Here is a 16,523-nt window from a genome sequence, read left to right on the forward strand (position 1 = left end):
CTCAATTGATAGTGGCATGAGTGTTATGCAGTTTAATAACGGGCTTAGCGAATCTCCCTGGAACACTCCTCTTCTGTACCTCACCCATCCCGTATAAGCGGTTCGTCCCTCTGCTCGGATGGCAAACTTCGTTTTCCACAACGCAATGATGCTTTCTATCGCATGGATGATGTTAGGGTGGACTTTCAGCATTTTTAATAGCCGTATGATCAGGTCGTGCGGCGACTTGTCAAATGCTTTCGCGTAGTCTAACCATGATGTATGTAGGTCGCGCTTGTAATGTCTGGCGTCAAGGCATACGCTCTTGTCGATCAGCAAGTTGTCCTTGCATCCTTGCACTCCTTTCTTTGCTCCCCTCTGTTCGTAGATACTGTCCCACACTGGTCCAATAACCCTCAGAATTCGATCTTGAATAACACTTGTGAGTATCTTGTACAGTGTATTGAGGCAAGTGATTGGGCGATAGTTCTTGGGTTGCCCTAAGTCCCCTGATTTTGGTATCAGCACTGTCCTACCCTCCACCAACCATGAAGGAATGGGCTCACGGCGAATCAGCATTCCGCTGAATAATCTTGCCAGGTGTTTATGTGTAGCCGGAAAGCTCTTCCACCAGTAGTTCTGAATACCGTCTGGTCCGGGTGCTGTGAAATCATTCTTGTTCTCAAGAGCTTGTCTAATATCTTCGGCTGATATTTCAGAAAGTTCGTCGTTCTGCTGTAGGGTTTGATCGCACATCTGCTGGAATCTGGGAAGTGCTGGAGTATCCCTGGTTTTTGCTGGTTGTTCGTACAGGCTTTTCCAAAACTCTTCGACGTCCTGAGGTGATGGTGGGTTTTGCACTTCTTGCTGTTGAGGTTGAAATAATTTCGATGGTTCCGCGGTGAAGGTGTTGTTATCTTCGATCCATCTTTTTCTCCTTATCAATTTCTTTCGTGCTGCTGCAAGTGATCTTATTTTATCTACAGCTTTCTGCTTCAGTAGATGGACTGTGGGCAAGTTAACGGTACCATGTATAGCACGAAGCTCCTCAATCATCTCCCTCATTCTCTTGCTCGGTTTAGTTTTTCCTTTCATAACATCTATGACACATTGGTACCAAGATGCCTGCTGCCTCATTGATTTTATTTTGATGTCAAGTCGATTTAGCCTTTTCCTATGCTTATTATTATTATTCGCAGCTGTACTTTTCGGTGGACATAGTAGATAAGCGGCTGCTCTCACTGCAGCCTCCACCTCTTCCAGTGAACAGGTCTCGTTAAGATGATCTTGAATGATGCTATTCAAAACGGCTAGATCTTCAGCCTTGTGTCTTGATTTTATCCGGGTGGGTTTGATCAGTGGGTCTCCAACGGCAGCCTCAAATGCCTCTTTTGTATTGTCGATTAACTCTGATGAATCTCTCACTGTCCTTGGCCTTTGTTGCTGTCGGTCTGGAGCATCTGTCACCTGCTCTCCAGCTAGTTCTATCTCTGGAACTTCTCTCACTTGTTCCGTTCTTGGCCTTGCTTCCAGGGCTACAGCTTCACTTCTGTGAGTCATCGCTTGGTGTTGTTGGTCTGGAGCATCTGTCACCTGCTCTTCAGCGCGTTCTATATCTGGAACATCTCTCACATGTTCCGTTATTGGCCTGTTGGAGCGTGTACCAGTCCTGGTTCGGCCCGCGATATCACTCAAAAGGGCTATAGCTTGTTCTTGAGTTATGTCAACCGTCAATTGCTGATGTTGGCTCAAAGCATCTGTCACCTGCTCCTCAGCTTGTTGTTCCAACCTTCCTTGCTCTCGAGACCGCTGCAAGATTCCTCTTCTTTTGAGATGACTGATCTGATCTCTCAGGTTTTGCTGCGTCATGTAGTTGAGGTCTGGACAATTTTCGCACCACAGACCATGCAACCTATTCATGTATCCCCTTCTGTCGGGTCCTGATCTTCTGTATAGCGCAGACAGCAGGCTATGCTGCTCGGGCGTCCACTTGTGGCGTCCCCTTTGTGCTGTCCTGTTTCGGCTGCCGGTTCCGACTACGGGGTGCTCTTGCGAGCTTTGAATCCCTATGCGACCGACAACCTGAACTCTCTCCTCGTCGATGTCCTCCTCGTCTAAAGGCGTAGCTTTTTGTGTGGCAGGCGCCCGCCTTCTCAGCGTTCTGCCGTTGGTGTCCCGCATGCTGTCACGTCCAGCACCAACTCCAGACGTACCCTGACGATCCCCAGGCAGCGACTGTTTTCCGAGGCTTAGCTGATTTCTTTCCGACATCGGCTGAGAGTGACCGGGGTCCGCGGGATTGTCACACCCGTGTACTACTAAGTAGTACCCCCGTGCGGGATTATTATTATTATTATTATTATTATTATTTCCTCGGACATGCATGCTGATGTACCCAATGTTGCCTATTCTGGGTTGGCAAATGGTGCTGCGGACATTTCAAGGCGATGTGCCTGGATAAATATGCCGGTTACAGGGCGATCTTCACACATGCATATGTGGATAATGATTCTGGCATCGTGGAAATAGGTATCTTTTCAGAGGTCTTCAACCTTAATATCAAAAGAAGGATACCCAGCCACTGGAATGAGGGAACAGCGGATGAGGCTGCGATAGGATATGCCGTCCACTAAATATTAGTGAATAGGACTAAAATTGTCCTGGTGGTTAGTGAATCCTCGTCCTGCTTGCCGAAATTAAGAAACTGGAGTAATACAGCAAGCTTGTCTAAACTCTCTCTGAATGTTAAGAAGATGCTCTCGATGTCAAAAACAGAAATGTTGGAGACAGCCCCGTTGTGGATCCCCAGCCACTCGAGCATTTAACAAAAAGAGGCGGCAGATGACCTGGCGAACGATGGAAGGCAACTCCGTCTGGAGAAGGTGTACAAGGGAGACCCTAGTCCCCTATGGACAAAAATTAAGGAAACCCTGCTAGAGAGGTGGAATGCTAAGTGTTGGGAGATTTGGCTCAGGAAGGGCACTAAATATACTGATTATACAAGGTCTGATAAGAGACCCGAGCCCTATTGGATCATAGGGGATTCTTTTCCTAGAAGGTTTGTAACTACAATTTGCCGACTGCGGTCGGAACCTGCACAGGATTTGCACAGGATATCTCTTGTTGATAGTCCTCCTTGTGAGTGTGGGATGACAGGTAACCTGAATCATGTATTTTTCGAATGTCCTTTAAATAAACGAAAAGTTGACCTGTTATATGAGGAACTCATCAAGGCGAATCTGCTTGCCTGCATTTCTTGTATGATGTAATTTTTCGTTGCTCCCAGTAAGTCCTTCAGTTAACGTTCGATTATAGTGCCGCATCAGGTTTACGCCTGTGAGCGCTTATGTTTCTGTTAGTTCTAGCTTTACCTGGGCAACTAACAAGCCTGGCGATGTTGCAGCCCAAAACAATCTTACAAACATAAAACGCGAGATCCGTCAAGAAATAAGAAAAATCTAGGATAGCTGGTGGAGAGAAAAAGCTAGGGAAATACAAGATTACGCCGATAACCATGACTATAGGCGTTTTTTCGTAGCTGTTAGAAGTGTTTATGGTGCAAGTACACAAGCTAACTCTTCTATAAGAGATGCTCATGAAGTTATCCTAACTGATGATCCTCGAAAGATGGAAGGAGCATTACTCTCAGGTCTTGAATCAAAATAGCGACACGGATTTATCCATTTCAGACCGGCATATAGGCCGATGACATCGCTTGATGACGAAATATCAATGTCGGAAATCATAAGTTTGATAAAAAATATGAAAAATTATAAGTCACCAGGTCTAGACGGCGTTCAAGCGGAGATATTCAAAGCGCTGGATGAAAACATTGTCAAAAGCCTCCTAACATTATTCCGCAAGATCTGGGAGCAAGGAGATGTGCCACAAAACTTTAGTTATGAACCGCTTTAAGAATAAAGGCGATTCGTCAAATTGCAACAATTACAGGAGCATATCGTTGCTTAGTGTGGCCCGTAAAATTCTCTCGAAGATTATGGCTAATCGTCTGATTCCACTCTAAGAAAAGCTATTACTTGAATTCCAGTGCGGCTTTCGATCCAATATAGGTACGGTGAATCTAATTTTTACACTGCGACTGCTGCAAGAGAAGCACCGTGAATCACCACTAAGTTGTGAGACCACTAAGTGGTGAGTGGTGAATGTATTTAGCCTATATCTATTTAAGTTAGGCCTTCGACTCTGTGAATCGAAGAGCGTTATGAAAAATCATGGGAATCCTTGGAGTACCCGAAAAATTCTTAGCAGTGTGTGAAATCCTCCATAGGTACCAACAACACAATGGCTCTACAATTGACCATTTATTAACCAACTCTGGAATAAAACAAGAGTGTGTGTTAGCGCTCTCACTGTTCAATATTATCGTCATAGCTATTTCGATAATTGCCGACATGATAATGCCTTTAAGAGGTATTGGAAGAAGATTCAGATTTGATGGAGGCCTGTTCAACCTGAAGCGCCTAAGAACAAAAACCGGAAAAAAAAAGCGGAATATGTCTCAGATGCCGAAAATCTGTAACACACGGTTATCTCCCAATTCAGGATGTTTTTCACGATCTGGCATCGTTTTTCATAACTGAAAACAGCATAAAAAACGGTGCGAATGTAAACTGTTTCGAACGATAACGGAATCTTGAATAGAAAACTGAAAATATTCCAATTAAATATTAAAACAACTAAAAGATACATAAAAATATAATTAATAGTGATCGAATGGACCATAAAATTCGTCATCGAAATGGCTTCAACATTCTCCGACAACCGGAATGAATGATTTTCTTAATCATGAGAATTTTTTTTGGTGGTCAGGACACAGAGCTTGCTCACTGGCCTAGTGAACTCCCCATTCTTTGTCACAATGGAGACGACCCTTATTATGCCATCTCTACCAGGATGTAGCCTCAAAACTTCTTCTAACATCCAATCGTTACGTGGTGCCTTTTCATTCACTACCAAAACAATATCTCCAACTTTGATGGGTTCAGGTGTGAAAAACCATACTTTCCTTTCCAAAAGAGTAGGCCTATATTCTAGAATCCAATGTCAGTTTTCCAGTCAAGTTCTCCAGTGAATTTAACGATATTCTTAACGTTTCCGGGTCTCAATAATAAGAAATGATTAGGTCTTATCGATTCTAGTTAGTCTGGGTCTATATTAACATGAATCTCTTTGAGTTGAGTGTATACTCTGCTTCTGCTAATAAGGTTGATAAGATTTCTTCTATGAGATTCCTTGACTTCAATACAATTGTAAGAGAAGTTTTTATAGAACGAACCATTTGCTTCCATATACCACCAATATGCGGAGCTGCAGGTGAATTGAACTTCCAACGACTACCTTCTGTAGAGAGTTGATTGGATATTTCTACGTGATCGCAGTTCTTTTCAACCTAACCTCTCAACTCCCTATCTGCACCAACAAAATTAGTACCATTATCGCCGGATAGCCAAAATTTTCGAGGATGTATCCGGAGATGCTGCTATTTCAATGTGGACAGTTTTTATACTAAGGCATGTGAAAAGCACACCACACCGTTTTTTCACTCTCCATGCATTTTCGCAAAAAGTGCGCTATTTTTTCACAGAAACTACTAGTGAATCATCGTACAAAATCTGTTCTTGCTCTGTCGCCGTTTCCCTAGTAAAACAAATCTGAATGTCAAGGTTTGAACTTTCAACCTCGCCGTCCCATTCGAAGTCCACAATTTTTTTCACAGAATATTTTTTCGCTTCAACTTAATCATCGTTCAAATTCTGGTGGTTCTCCGTCGCTGTTTCAGTTGTTAAAAAAAATTATGAGTAGAAGTTGCAGCCCCGCTGTCCCATCCGAAGTCCGTAACATTTTCATAGAATGTTCCTTCTGTCCTACTGAAGCATCGTACAATATCTGTACGTGCAACGTCGACGTTTTTCCTGTGAAAAAATTTGAATGTTGAGGGTTGAAGTTTCGCAACCCTACAAGTCCACAATTTGTTCACAGAATATTTCTTTGACCCTACTGAATCATTGTACAAAATCTGTTCGTGCCCCGTCACTGTTTTTCTTGTGAAAAAAATCATAAAATCAAGGGTTTAACTTTAAACTCGCCGTCCCTTCCAAAGTCCACAATTTTTTTACAAAATATTCCTTCCACCCTATTGAATCATCATACAATATCTCTTTGTGCTCCGACATTTTCCTTGTGAAAGAAACCGAATGTTAAGGCCGTTAAGAGTTGAACTTTCCATCAGAAATCCGCAATATTTTTTCACAATATTTAACGTGTATGTGCTCCGCCGCATTTCTGTTGAAAAAAAACCGGCTATTTTCGTCAACTAGTGTTCTGGAAACAATCTGCCAACTTCACAAAGGTTTCAACATTGACAGTTTTGAATTTTGATGGGGCATCAAATCTCAATGGACTGCAAGTAGACATTATCATATCAGCCGGATGTTTTGTTTAAGTTGAGAAAACGGTACAATATTATCCTGATTCTCCATAGGTAACGAAGTAAACTGCTCCACATGAGTTAGGGATATTCACTTAAATTGCAAAAAAATATAGTTAAAATAAGATTTTTGTGATGAAATCGATATGATAGTAGGTTTACACATGCATGGATTTACCGGCGCCAGCCTGAACGCCAGTTCAACTTTCACGCCAGTAAGCGTTTACACGGTTTCCAGTGTTTTACACGCCAGTTGCTTGTATAGATACTCTCCTTATAGTAGGTACCTACATCATCTCACGAAAGGAGCTTGTAAAAAATTGTCGAAAAATTGCAAAATCGATAATTGATAGTATGAATGAAGATTTAAAACGGAAGAAACGACATAAAAGAAAAGGTCGCTTATGGGTGCGCAATTGGATTTCCCAAAGACCAATGATGGGTGCTTCAAATTCTCTTTTAAAAGAACTTTCAATGGAAGACCCCCAAAGCTTTCGAAATCATTTAAGAATGAAACAAGAAGGATTTTATTTTCTTTTACAACGTTGACTGTGTTTCAATTTCTGTAGACTGTGTCTCTCTAATTTGTACTACTTGATGCAAAATTCTCTTAGCTGTTTCAAACCATGGTAACTTTGGTGTGTATAGCTCATCAGTACCTGCGCCAGATTTTTTTTCTCTATTTTTCCTAATTCTGTCGTATAAGTATTCCTTATACTAAGTATTTTGGCTTTAACTTCCGATGCACCAAATCCTTCAATATTCATTAATCGTGCTATCTGTAAATAGCCATTTTCCCTAGAATCTTTATTTTTGTACATTCCAGAATGCACGTCCCACAAACAAGGAACTTGTTCATACAATTCTAAAAACTGTATTATGGTTTCTGATTCCCATTTCTTCTCTTTTTTGTTCATTGTTAAAATATAAAACTCACAAAAGAACCAAAGTAAACTATTAAACTGTGCCCCTAACCTTAAAAGTGATTTGCCGCTGCGTAAACAATTTCATTGGCGTGCACGGAATGTGTTTACATTTGCAAGTTGTAATTGCACTGGCACAAGAAAATATACTGGCGCATAAAATTTTGGAAGCGACCAAAATTTTTAATCCATGCACGCCAGTAATTGTTTACATATGCATTTAAAAGTTACTGGCGCGCCAGAAGTCACCGGCGCCAGTAAATCATTGCATGTGTAAACCTACTATGATTTCAAGTTGCAAATTGATTTTAGTCTGTATGTTTGCAGTGTACAGGGTCTTTCACGAGGAACCTCACCCATATTTATACGGGAAACTACTGAACGTATTTTCATGAAATTCAGCACTTATAAGTATTTCACGATGCTGATGAAATCTAAAATATTTTCAAGGCATGAGCACCTCCGGTTTTTCCGGAAATGACGTCAACTTCCGTTTTTCAAATTAGAACACCATTTTTTTATTGCAAAAATAGATTCCTTAGAAAATTTCAAGTTATTTTGATGTAACCTTTTTCAGTTTTGGTTGGAAAATTCGAAAAAAAAATCGAAAATAGAGCTCCGCTGAAACAAGAATAACTTCGAGGTTTTTGGATGGAAAATTTTCATTTTTGGGATTTTTCAAGATGTAGGATTGATGTATCCACTTTAAGAATCGAAATCGCGATTCATGATACAGGTGGTGAAAAAATCGCTTTCAGAGTTAGGGATGACAAAATCGTGAAAAATCAATTTTTTCAAATTAGAACCCCATTTTTTTATGGAAGATATTGAATCTACGTTAAAAAATAATGTGAGTGTATGCATCACACCCTTGCCCTAAAATGGATATTTTCTGAGTTATTCACAAAAAACTGTTTTTCGTCTTGAATTTTCAGCTATTTCTTTTCCCTTCACGCCAAAAAGATGAAATTTTCAGGAACTGTTATTTGAAACATGCTGTAGATTTTTCACCCCTTCTTGAAACCGACTTCAAGTTACTATTAGGAGAACCATGGCAAACTCTCGCAGTTATAACTAGAGAAGATGCTCAAAGTTTTGACCGTTAATTTCTAGACATTTATTTATACGTCTCAGGAATGCTTCGTGCGTTGCTCTTCTTATTTCATCGGGAGGAAGAGATCTGCAAAAGTGTTTAAAAACCAAATTGAGTTTCAAAACTATGAATCTAAAAATCTAAACAAACCTGAACGCATTTCTGACTCGTTTTATGATGCAGTCTTCTTAATCAGTCAGGGGAGTTGAGTAGACAATATTTTTTATCCTACCCCAAACATGATAGTCTAAAGGAGTTAAACCTGGAGAACGTGGTGGCCAAAGATGTGGACCATTGTTCGCCAACCATCGATCTTCAAATAGCCTGTAGAGGATATTTGACACATTGAGTGAATTGTGTGGAGGCGCGCCATCTTGTTGATACCATAAGTCATTATGGTTCTGTACTAGCGGCTCAATTATTTGAGTCAATACGTCAGAATATCTATCTCCTAAGGGAGAACATTCTTTAAATAATGCAAACATGTGTAGTGTTCTATCTTACCAGTTAAAGTCCCATCATAAATGTGAACATTGAGAATTGCATTATTTTTGATGGCGCAAAAAACATTGAAACTCCAGGTCTCTTGAAAGTTCCATTGTCTGAAGTGGTGGTTGTTCTCTATATCCCAATAATGACTGTTATGGCTATTGAAAGAACCATTCTTTGTGAATTCAGATTCATCTGTCCAAATTATACAGTCCAAAAAGTTTTCATTCTTGAAATCGAATCATCATAGCTTCGCAAAACTCTGTTCTCCTGACGAAATCAGTTTCCTTCAAATGCTGTACCCTATTGAATTCATATGGGTGCATTTTATGTTTTTTTAATATTCTCCAAACAGATCAATCTCGGCATCTTTGAGAGAATTTTGAGGATTCACACGAAAATATGCAAGAACTGTGATTTCATTGTTCTCATCTTCTACTACACTTTTTTCTCTGTGTATAGTTTTCTTCACGAAAGATCCGACATTTCTCAAGTTTGTCATGGTTCTGTTAATGGTATCTCTCGTTGGTCTGGGTCGGTCAGGAAACCTCTCAATGAACAGTCGAATCGTTCTATCTACAACTTTATTACATTCTCCATGAAGTAGAATGAGATTTAAATAATCTTCATTGGTAAAATTAGGCATAGTGATCGATTTTATAACTTAATACGAATTATCACCAAATTAATAGTAAACACGAAATGCTACTGAATAAAGAGGAATTTGGCAGATGTAATTAATGATATCTATCATTAAAAAAAAAGAATGTAAAACATGGTAAGTTTTTGCATATGGTTCATAAGGAATTATTTATTTATCACTGAAGAGAAAACCGATGGCTGATTAGTTGAAATTAAGAGGTTTCCGATACAAATTAGAATCAAAATTCGCCATCTATTTAGGAACAACCTATAACTTTTTTCTCTTACATATTAGGGTAGTAAAATCTAAAACATGGTTTGAGTAACAGTTCCTGAAAATTTCATCTTTTTGGCGTGAAGGGAAAAGAAATAGCTGAAAATTCAAGACGAAAAACAGTTTTTTGTGAATAACTCAGAAAATATCCATTTTAGGACAAGGGTGTGATGCATACACTCACATTATTTTTTAACGTAGATTCAATATCTGCCATAAAAAAATGGGGTTCTAATTTGAAAAAATTGATTTTTCACGATTTTGTCATCCCTAACTTTGAAAGTGATTTTTTCAACCCCTGTATCATGAATCGCGATTTTGATTTTTGAAGTGGATACATCAATCTTACATCTTGAAAAATCCCAAAAATGAAAATTTTCCATCCAAAAACCTCGAAGTTATTCTTGTTTCAGCGGAGCTCTATTTTCGATTTTTTTTTCGAATTTTCCCGCTCAGAGAGAATTTTCCAACCAAAACTGAAAAATGTTATATCATAACTTGAAATTTTCTAAGGAATCTATTTCTGCAATAAAAAAAAGGTGTTCTAATTTGAAAAACGGAAGTTGACGTCATTTCCGGAAAAACCGGAGGTGCTCATGCCTTGAAAATATTTTAGATTTCATCAGCATCGTGAAATACTTATAAGTGCTGAATTTCATGAAAATACGTTCAGTAGTTTCCCGTATAAATATGGGTGAGGTTCCTCGTGAAAGACCCTGTATACGGGGTGGTTGAAATCGAGTAAAATGACGAAATTTTATTCCCAGAGAATTCGAGCATTTTAAGACAATCAATGGCCTCCATCGGCATCAATAACAGCTCGACATCTTCTTTGCATACTACACACGAGGTTGTTGAACATTTCTTGGAGAATTTGGTTCCATAAACGGGGCAGAAGCTCTCTCAGATCATTTAAGGATTTTGGGGTAGGTTCATGATTATCTAATCTTCTTTGGAGCATATCCCATGCATGTTCTATGCAATTGAAATCAGGTTAGTGTGGAGGTATGGGTAAATGTGGAATACCAAGCTCCTCGCGCGCATTCTCAACTATGGCTGCACGGTGCGGTCTAGCGTTATCGTCTAGAAATTGAAAAGTTTCACCAAAAGCAGCGCGAAAATTTGGCACAACATTGTCAATGACATGCTCCCTATAGTGTGAGGCGGTCATATTCCCAGGACAAATATGTAGAGCTGTGAGCCCGTTGAAACATATCCCGGCCCATACCATAACACTACCCCCTCGGAATGGATGGACTTCTTGGACATAGCGACGATTACGGGGTATGCATGGGATTGTCCATACCCTTATTCTTCGAGAATCTGAAAATCGTCCCTATCTGGATTCATCAGTGAAAAGGACACTGCGCCATTGATCGCTCCAATTGATATTTGCCTTGCCCATTCCAGTCTTTGACGCTTATGGTCACGTGTTAATGGAACTCCTCTTAATGGACGTCTAGAACCTAGATTCACTTCTCTCAAACGTCGTCTGATGGTTTCGATAGAAACTTGGACCCCATCTGCATTTTGAAGAATATTCCGTAGTATTCTACACGTAGATGTAGGGTTTCTTCTCGCCGAAACGGTGATGAAACGATCCTGAGCAGGTATGGTTTTTCGTCGACCACCAAGCCTTGGTCTTTCCAACACGGAACCTATCTCCCTGAACCTATTCCAAAGTCGAGATATCACACTTTGGCTGACTTGGAGCCTTTCCGCTACAACAACCTGAGTTAGACCACCCTGTAACATTCCGATAGCCCTATTAGCCTTAGCGTTTGTTAATTTACGTCTTGGCATTTCCAGAAAACATCATTTCAAAATAAGAACGTTCATGAAGCATATGCAAAAAACCAAACTGATTTTTATTGGATCGATTCAAGTTGTTATTGAGTTTTAAATGATTTTACAGCGATTTTCTCGAAGATAACATACTTTCAAAAACGATTGAATACGAACGATATCCCTAACTCTTGTGGATCAGTTTATTTTTCAGAAGCTCTGTGTTGCGGTTCAAATTAGTTGAACAGCAATGGTATGGGAAGCTACGTTCGAGCTCACTCTGAATAAATGTGAGATTGTTTTGAACCGATCTGGAACCATCCAAAAAGCGCACCAAAATAGGCGTTAGAATGTGTCCTTACGCGCAGCACTGTTAATTTTAATCCAACAATGAATGGTGGCCCATACCGGATCGATAAGAAAATCTCTTCTCTATCACGGGTCGAAATGGATCGAACTTTAACCACCAAGCCACGGCCATGGAACCTATATTTCAATTCAATGAGTTATTTGATATTTTGATTATGAATGGAAAAACTGAGTGATACACTTAAAAACGAAAGTTGGTACTATTTCCGATTAAAAAGGTCGAACAGATCTGAAGAGTAGCACAACCCTCACCTTGATGAAAACAGTTACCGAATTTTATTGCCATCAAATGCTGGCAAGTTCTATTCCATAGATTAATAAAACAGGAGATAGAGCATTTCGACAAAAACGCATTCACAAAATACTGCCATAAATATGAATTTGGATTCTTTGGGTGGGGGAACTGGACAGGGGCTGATTCAGAACTACTTGCACTGAATATTTCAGATAGTCGGCAATAATTTTATATCGAATGGAAAATAAGTATGTTTTAATGCAAATATTTCGAGTATTTTTTTTATGACAACTATTCAAAGGGATATAGAACTAGTAATACCAAAACACCTTGTGTGAAAAAGAATTTATTTTGAATACAATATTACCATACACTAATGGTCAATATGACCTTAACCTACATACAGATTATTTGAAATTTTATTCACTAAGTATAGTATACTAAAAACTAAAAATTACTTTCATCAAATTAATTCCCTTCAAAATGGTTAATTCTCAGATCAATAGAAGTGGAAGCAGCTGAATTTTATGGAATTTGTATAATGAGAATCTGAAAGAGTTTGTTCCTTGAAGAAATTCTCAAGTCTTTTGAACAGATTAGGCGGAATGAAAAAGTAATGTTATACTATAAACATCTACCAATGATTGTGAAAAAGAAATGATTTCTTTTTGCATAGATTTGGCCATGAAAGAATCCCTAAATTCGTGATAAAGCATCATTTTTTTTCTTTTATGGGCAGTTATAAATTCCATTAAGTTATATTGCATATCAACTAATAAGCAGTGTTTTAAACTTTCATTTTCAGCAACTCAAATACTTCAACAACCTGCTTCCCCCTTCAAATTTTCATACCACCTCAAAAGTGCTTCTGGGTGTTGAAATGTATCATAATTAAGAGCAATTTTAACGAAACTGTAAGCATTAACTGAATAATAATGTTACTTTAAAGCAAATTGTTTGAGGTCATTGCCATATTTATGTTTTTTATGCATGTCTTCAAAGAAATTTTTCATGAGGTATTTGCATCGGGTTTTCATAGCTTTCATCTTCAATTTTTCCTCCCAATGAATAGACAACGGTTTGTAGGGTAGCAAATTATTTCTTGAAGTACTGACGACACACTCGTCGTCTTAAATCGGTTTCGACTTCAATTAGCTGTTTTTCAATTTCTGTTCTCCGCGTGTTTATTCCTGCAAAAATTTTTCAACTGAAATCTCACTTCGAAATATCCTGTGACAGACATTTTCATTCAATAACTCATAAAAATAATGGGAATATCCGAGCTCCATTTGAATGGTCATAATATTGTGTTCATAATTACAGTAGTAGCATAATTTTTACATTGCCATTGAAATACATGTTACAAATGAAGAAAACTTTTTTGATTATCAAAAAAGGTTCAACGCCGTGTGCCTCAAAACATGACCTTTACTAATTTTTATGGATTTTCATTCCTACGACGAGTTCTATTAACCATAGTAGTTTAGAGAATTTTTTGTACCACCCTGGGTGAGTATGTATCTTACTTGTTTTATTCTTGAACTACAAGACACTTTCATTTCTGCAAATCCTGAACTGGCATTCATGTTTGATGATTTTGATCTCATTTTCCTTCCATTTTCTTCAAAAACTCCAGTACTGATGACAGGCACAGTATTGGCTATAATTAAAGCATTGTTAAAGCAATCAAAATCTCGTTCTACTGTTCATCTTGAAACCATGAAGGATGTTTATATAAAAAAGCATGATTTATTATAGGAGAAAGAGAATCTACCAAATTTCAAGTTCACCTCAAAACTAGAAGTTGTCAGAAATCACTTGCAAAATTCCAAACAAAGTGATATTCAGACAAGAAAGCGAGTTAAAAAAGTGGTAATGTACCCATCTCACCTTACTCGGGATGACATCTTTTTCAAATTAACAGTAAAAGTCGATTCCTCTCATTATACTGAAGTGTGGAGTGTAAATTACAAGTGCAGTGTAAATTGTTTTAAAAACCCAGTCTGGTCTGGTGGTCTGGTTTTATTTCTTGGAAAACTAAAATTTAAATAAATTATCTTAATGTACAAACTCAACATTTCAATGTAAGCACAAATCATTAGATCGTATTCAAACAGAATTCGACCCTGGCGTCCCCTAACTCCCTCCCCTGATTTCATAAAGTCGTGTACTCCAACAAAAATAAAATATCCAAAACTTACCGAAATAAGTGAAGCGCTTTCCTCTTCCATGTATTAATGCACTTTTATTTCAAACACACTTTTTTACGGCACATCGTTGCATATTTTCCAAAATATTACGACGTGAATGATTGAAAAATTTTGACAATTACAAATACACACGCCGTCTTAGAAATTTTGAAGCGATCAGGAGGGGAATACAACCGAAAATTCATTTCATTGGTGGTTGCATGGAGTGGGAATTATTGGAAAAATGAACAGTCTGGAAAATAGCTTATGTTCCATCTAAAATGTCTAAAACTCTGGTGTATTCACTGATTCGATTTTGTTTTTAATTTCGTGGGGATATGGGATCAGTTTCGTTTTTCCCACTGTAGGTAGCGCTGTTTAGAATTTGACAGAGCATTGTCATTTGATATTCGAAAATAATTTCCTACGACGTACGAATATGTTGTATTTATAAGCAATTATTGGTGTGTGAAAATGTATTAGTTTCCAGAAAGGGGTCTAAAACATTCATTTATTCAGCATGTCGTTCAGTTTTCTGTATGGACAATCAAGAACTACAGCTAAGAATTCGGTGTTGTTGGAATTTGAGGCAGAACCAAATAGATGAACGAACATTCGGGACGGATATTGCTAAGTTTTATGGCAACTTCAGCAACCTTTCAAAGAAACTGTATTGGAAATAAGTAATGTGAATTGTGAAAACCTATTGAGAATCGGAAATACATCCATCTATTCGAGTCTGTTCTTTAAATATTCTGCATGAGTAGATACAGTGAAAATTCCCTTACCGTCAAATGTATTTTATTAAAATTATATTGAATATCCCCCCTCCCGAATTCAATTTGTCAAACGGAAATTATCTTGAAGAAAAATAGTAAATACTCCTTCGAACCCTTATTCGATAGTGTTGAAATATTGACAGATTTGTTTTTACAAATATACCTCAACAGCTGACAAAATGGGTCAGCTCATATTTTGAATTCGTTGATCGATGTTCGATATCAACGCAAAACAAAATAAAACGAGAGAGTATCATTGGACTTCCTTTGGTAGAACAAGGATAGAACGATGCAAATGACATGGTGGCGCCGCCATGAACCTGATCCCATATCCCCGATTTTCTGAAATGTTGATGCTTGCAAAAAGTGACAAGTGCACACACCAGTGTTTTAGACATCTTAGTTCCATCTATTTAATCTATGTTCTATTCAGTACCGTAAATCAAGGAGATAAAGAAAAGGAGGCGCAAGTGGAGATCGGAAATACACGATCCGATGACGTCACACTAGCGCGCATTGGCGTAGATAGAATTATTAACTGAGGTGTAAACAGACGAAATAGGAGATCAGATTTAACTTTTTAAACAGAATGATGTGATCCGTAGAGAAAACGTTGGTTTTAAATATATAGGATCAGAAACTTCTATATCCAGAGTTATGAAATCGAATTTATGACAATAATAATCTGATACAGTATACGAGAACAGTTAGTGCAGACATTTGAAATTTGAAGTACACCAACAGGAATATACGAACGAAAAGAAAAAAAAATGTCGCTATATGATTATCTGACCTAAATGTACCTGTGGAAATGAATAATAATAATAACTAGAGGCTAGAGGACTTGAGGAAACTTCAGTTGGACGAAAATATCTATAGAGTCATGCAGAAGGCGGTACTGCTAGGAACGGCGAGAACTGTACGCAAGTTCATGGGGAATGCAGAGGAACACCGTCTGCTCCGACAGGAAGTGCGGGTGGAGCAGGAATCCAACCTACAGCAGGGAGCCGAGGAGCGACCCGGACCCGACCACCACCACGAGACCGAAAACCTGGAAAGGGCTCCAACAGAGCTTAATCCTTTTGATATGTGAGATATCTGGGATAAGTGAATTTTCCTCTGGAGAGGAGAGTGAAAGCCGCAAGGCTGAAGTCATAATTTCATTCATCCCTTAGACAAAGTACATTTGTATAGGAAACGTCAAAGAATCCAATTGCTACAATTAAGAGAACAATAAAATAAAAGGAAACTCTAGATAAGACATGTAACAAAATAACGATGCAGAAGGGAGTGCACCCTACTCCATGATTGTTTGAAA

General features: G+C 38.5%; 1 long non-coding RNA gene across 1 annotated transcript; it reads right to left on the minus strand.

Annotated features, from left to right (window-relative positions):
• Positions 1-12,776: 12,776 nt before the first annotated feature.
• LOC123322631 lies at positions 12,777-14,421 on the minus strand. Its single transcript, XR_006539186.1, has 3 exons — positions 14,128-14,421; positions 13,764-13,897; positions 12,777-13,427 (listed from the first exon to the last, which is right to left on the minus strand). It is a non-coding gene; the product is annotated as an uncharacterized LOC123322631 (long non-coding RNA).
• Positions 14,422-16,523: the final 2,102 nt, after the last annotated feature.

This window comes from Coccinella septempunctata, chromosome 1 (genome assembly GCF_907165205.1).
Source record: "Coccinella septempunctata chromosome 1, icCocSept1.1, whole genome shotgun sequence".
Taxonomy (NCBI): domain Eukaryota; kingdom Metazoa; phylum Arthropoda; class Insecta; order Coleoptera; family Coccinellidae; genus Coccinella; species Coccinella septempunctata.